Raw genomic sequence first — 6,000 nt, 5'->3', positions numbered from 1 at the left:
GTTCCCGCCTCACAAACGCCTGGTGAAGTTTCATTCAGAAAAATTCATCTGAACGCGTTCTGATGCTGAGGCGCAAAGGACACCGGACTCCAAACGCATGAAGACCTGATGGAGACCCGAGGAAGGACTGAGGAGGACTGAGGGAGGACCTGAGGAGACCTGAGTAAGACCTGAGGGAGGACCTGAGGAGACCTGAGTAAGACCTGAGGGAGGACCTGAGGAGACCTGAGTAAGACCTGAGGGAGGACCTGAGGAGGACTGAGGGAGGACTGAGGGAGGACCTGAGGAGACCTGAGTAAGACCTGGGGGAGAACTGAGGGAGGAGCTGTTTATCTACCTGAAGTGTAAGAAGTAAGCAACACATTTGAATGGAACTCAAAGACCACTTTACTTTTGATATGATCCGTAATTCAATGTTCTTATTTTTCTTAAAGATTTAAAGCATTGATGTTATTCACGTCTGACTTTAGGCTACAATGTGCACCAATACTCTGCTGTGTTTTCCTGCCTTTGAGCACAACTGGATATTCAATAGCCTGACGGAAGACTTAGTGAAACAGCCAAGTGGAATAAACAGTGTCTGCAGTCATCACAGTCTGAATGCCCACCTCATGGTGAACTTGTATCCGTGCATTGAGCAGGTGTTTTAGAACAAGCTGTGGGAGGGAGGGAGGCAGCTCTGTCATATGAGATGGAGGCAACTCTGCAAGGTAATGCATTATGCACAACTACTGGCTTTGTCCAAGAGGTCAGTGCAAGCTCAGGTCTCTGCCCACATGCATGCCCCTGCAAAAGAAAACACTCTCTACTGCGTGTAATATTTGCATACGTTTCCATCATTGTATGCATGTGTACACAATGGGCCTTGATGTGGGTCAATGACAGCACTCATGAGTGCACATAAGCAAGCACATACTCATGCTGCATTTTGCCTTTGCACATCGTAATGCTTAACTATTTCTTGCTTCAACAACAGAGCACAGTCATTGTGTAACAGATTAACATAGCTTCGTATTGACTGTGATGTGCATGTTTCTGTGTGTGTGTGTGTGTGTGTTTGTGTGTTTGTGTTGCATGTTAGTCACATGATGTTCTGCTCCTTGAACCACTAAAATTTACCCACACAAATGTTCAGCTCTTGATTCAATCAACTTAAGTCAGCAATCACACCAAAGATCTTTCCCTTTTCCAGAATTAAAAACGCACAAAGAGAACTATGTTCTTTGTAACGTGCATGTTGGCTGACTGTAAAAATGCAATGAATGATTCCCGTTTACATTTAGTTTTCTCCTGTGTGGTTAGTAATTGAAACGTAGCTGTCAGAATGTTCAAAGGAAATGTATTTATATTGCAAATGAGAGCAAATTATTCTTGTAGTTAATAAGAAATGAAGCACAAACATCTACTTTGGGAAATGTAAGTTACGAAAATGGGATGTAATAATTGTTGAAATGAATAGATGTTGTGACAATGTTTTCTTGTTATATGCACCACTGACTGTCTGAAATCAATATAAGCAGACAGACAGCTAACAGTCCTCCGTCCTCTGTTCCAATACATTGCTCACGCTCATTTGATTCCTTTCCAGCAGACAAACATACAAATACACACGTGCAGATTATTTTCTATCACATCTCTCTAACATCTAATAGCTCACACATTCCTAGTTTTTGCTCTAATTGAAATTGTAAACTGGATATGCTACATTTGTTGTCACTTGACGTCTGGGAGAAACTTCATCAGGATGGTTTGGAAATATTCTGCAAATCTGGGAGGGGAATTTTCTTTTTTTTTTTCCCTCTCTCTCCCTGGAGCGATTCCAGCTTGTGATTGTGAAGGTAATTTTCCCCTTCAGTAATGCCACCAGCATCCTGAGAGGGCTCCATCTGGTACAAACAGAGACCAACTGAATAAGCTGGGGAGCAGATCAAATGCATCACTGCCATCAACTCTGACTCGCAGCTATCCATCTTTATTTGGCTGGGTCTTAAAGTGCTTATAAAAGGAAGGATAACTTTGAAAGGAGTATTGAAGGAATGTTGCAGTGTAGAGAGGTAAAAATATGACCTCATTAGTAATGCATTAGAGGGAAAGGAGAGTGGTATAGAGGTAAGGAGATGAGCTCAAATTTCTATCTGTTAAGCTCTGAGAGGGAAATTATTTGCACTCTATCTCATGCTCTAACTGTCTTGTCACTCTCTTTCACTCCCTCTGGAGTACACCTACATGACCCATTTAATATCAGCCACAAAACTGGGTATACTATATTCCTACACGTTTCTCCTGAAATCACATTTCCGCTGAAACGCATTCAGAATAAATCAGTGAGAAAAAGTGCTTACCAGCACCTTCTGTATCACTTTAATAACTTCATTGTTCTTTGCTACTTGGAAAAGATAAAAATAAATAAATAAATAAATAAATAAATAAATAAAAGTTGCCTCAACATGCGACTACAGCAAACAGGAACTTTATTGTCCTGTAATATTCTCATATTATCCACAGATTATGAACAAAAACCTAGAATTATATTTATACATATAGACTGCATCAGACTGAAACTTTTCTTGTACTGATTTCTCATGATAATGTTCCACTGTTTAGCTATATTAAAGACTGCTGTTACACTGGTTCTTCCAGATAATAGCATCTACAGGGATAAAGCTGCCCTGACCTAGTGACTAGTTCTATCGGTGAGAAAGTAATCTTTACTGAGCTGACCTCAGTAGTGGACTGACTAACCCACGTGACAGCCAGGTTAACTGCGTCCATGTGCGCCAAAGCGTGCTTTTCTCTGGGCCATGTGAGCATGTGCCTGGGTCTTTCATGTTCACGTGAGACATTTTCTTTTCTTTCAGGGATAACTGGTGGAACTGAAGTGACCAGCCTGCTTCCAGCTGCAGACCTTAGAAGTCCAGTGGAGTCTAATGTGATCAGAGGGATTGTGGAAGCAACGATCCAATCTACCATGGAGCATGAACTAAGGATGGGACTGTCTGTGTGGTCCATAGTGGCCATCGTTTGTAACTCTGTGGTGGGCGTCCTCATTCTCATCCTCTTTGTCATCCTCTACAAGGCTTGCAAGGTGCCTTCACACCCAGAGATATTGCCTGTCTTCACAGCAGAGCCAGAGCCGAGGAGGGAACAAAAGTATCTGCTGTCTACACCCTAATCAGGAGTTGGGGACAAAGGAGTCAAAACGGAACTTGGTGTATTTGCAAAAGGTCAAATGTTGAGCTTCTGGACTCTCTTCCACTTCATCGACTCTCATCCTCATTTCTGAGTTTTTTTTTTTTTTTTCTGTCTTGCATACGGATCATATTTCTTTGCCCCATCTCATCTACACAAGTCAGTGGAGCACAGAGTGAGGTATCTGCATTAAGAGCTGCAGCAAGAACAACAAGCAGCCCCAATCCTCTTATCTCTGCTGTGCGTCGCTGGGACTGTCCATCTGTCAGTCTCTTTGCTTTGCTCTATGCAGGCTGACCATGATCGCCTCCTCTACTCTCTTTTTCATCACTTCATATAAGAAAACTGAAAGGATGTGTAGGAGAAAGAGAAAAGACAGGATGAGTTGGACAAGAGTTTGGGATGACAGGGTTGGCTAAGTCACAGCATGTCACGTAACATGTAACATGTCACAGAAGAGAAAACGCACCGCTGTGAGCTCACAAGCTGCAGCAAACAGGTAGAAACCAAAAGCTTGAGAGAGTCAGCGAGGAGAGGGATGCTTCTGGAGGAGGGGTGTGAGTCAAGACAGTCAGAGATAAAAGGCATATATTTGGTGGGATGATAAAGTGCAGGCAAAGACTTGCTTTGATGTGTTGTTTACAGAAAAGAGAGCTCACAGGCTCCTGTTTGACAGTCTCCCCATTTGACACACACGTCTGTGCATCTGCCAATTCAACTCCCACAGGATTAAAAGTAACAGTGTCAATGTTACTTGTGTCCCGGTGTGCCTCTATTTCAATTTGTGAGCTCCTCTAGAGGCTGAAAAACATATTTATAGACAGCCTTCACCAGAAATGTCAGACTGACTGACACTCACAGTCTTATGGCAAGAAGTGAGTATTGTATGTATTGTACTGAATGTACTATCTGTCAGATACCGGGATTGTTTTAATGGTGGAAGAGGGATGAGACATGCCACTGACAAAATGAAGACCCAATCGCAACTTCAGTTCCATATCATTGGAATAAAAAGAGATGCATTATGTTTTTGTCTTGTGTATAGTTTGATTTCTGTGAAAGGGCTTTGGAAAAGTTTCTCATTTGTGTTTGGAGGAATGTAATCTCAGGTATTGACTAACAGCAGTTTTTGTTCTGCGATATTAACATGATATTTCTTGAAAAACCACTGTGTGATGGACACAAAGCTAAAGCACGAGTGAGGCGTTAATATATTGAGTTATCAGTTTCTTTTCATGTGTCATGAATTATTTAAGTCACAATTTGAAAGTGTGAAGATTTGATGCTTTTCTTACTTTCATTTTAATATGAACCTTTTTTTCACAGCTCAAACAAATCTACAATTTTGACATTGTCATTTGGTACTATGCCAACTTGCCTTGGTAGTTTATTTATATAATCTTTTTATTTTTATGGATTAAATCATTAAAATAACTAACAGGAGAACTAAAGTGAATATCACTGTGCTAATTGTTTTTGTGCTATGTGATCCTGATCCCAATTAATTTTTTACTGATGAATAAAAAATGATTTGCTCTTGTTTATATCTAATGTGGCCCGCAGTCACACTGCTCCTTTACTGGGTATTAGCATTAACAACCCACCATTTTCTTTAAACATATGAGACTAAAAGAAAAGAATTGTTGACATCAGCTTCCTGCCACTTCAGTAATCAATGTGAAACACATTGACCTCGATGCTGACCCACATCCTGTTGTTCGACTACAACCACATAATCCTTATCTGGTAACCATGATACATGAGGGGAGGAGGGGAGGCACTTCACATGGCTAACTGCTGCTATTATTTCCTCAGAGTGACAAGCAGATCTTAATTAGTAGAGTAGAGTTTCATAGATTTGAATCACGATGGTTCTGTTTGTCTTGCACACACATAAAAGCAGAGTGAAACGCCACTGCTCTACTCTGGTGCTTTTACTCAAGTACTTACAAGAGCTGAATTTTTAGGTACTTGTACTTTCCATTTCGTGCCATTATTCTACTCCACTATATTTCAGAGGAATAAACGAGACACCTACTTTGAGTCTTGCTATACAGATTTCAATGCCCTAAAATGATCTTATAAAATCCAGGAAACTGTGGCACAGCAAATAAGAATTAAACATAATTTATTTTATATGAAACAGAGTATTTCTAATTGAGGTGTCGGTTTTCACTGATTTAATTTGCCATAAGGCCATATAGGGGAAAACTGCTTATACTTATCACAGATGTTACAATATGGTATTGATTTTATAGTAAGATGTGTCAGCTGCATGTCCAGCAAGCGTCTGACAGAAACAGGACAATTAAATGTGCGCACATGTGTAAAACAGTGGTTTACAGCACGTGTGAGACAGATGGGTTGGGCCTTTGGTGGTCTGCTGAGTTAAAACTGCCCATCAGAGAGGCAGCTCTACAGCTGTCCCATGTTTATCTGCATTCCCTCTATTCATCTGCCTGCCAGTTTCTCTCTCTGGCTGTCTTTCCCTTATTTGTTTCTCTGCTCTGCCAGACCAGTGCCAAAGCCCTGCAAACTAGTCAGCACAGATCCAGGGATCCACTCTACACTGAGCTGTTTGGATGTGAAGGTCAGCACATTCTGATTCACACAGGTCATGGCCCACTGCAGTGATGTGAAAGCCCACGTATTCAAATTGGATATTATACTCAAGACAGCTGAAGGAATTTAGGAAGAAAACGGCATATGAGCAAACATTATGTGATCTGTCAGTTCTTCTGCACACTACTCTCGTATTTATCATCACAGGAGAAAGCGTCATGGCAGAAATACTTCTATGGCAGTCTTATT

The sequence above is a fragment of the Echeneis naucrates genome, chromosome 9, assembly GCF_900963305.1.
Source record: "Echeneis naucrates chromosome 9, fEcheNa1.1, whole genome shotgun sequence".
NCBI lineage: Eukaryota > Metazoa > Chordata > Actinopteri > Carangiformes > Echeneidae > Echeneis > Echeneis naucrates.
This window is presented reverse-complemented; position numbering follows the sequence as displayed.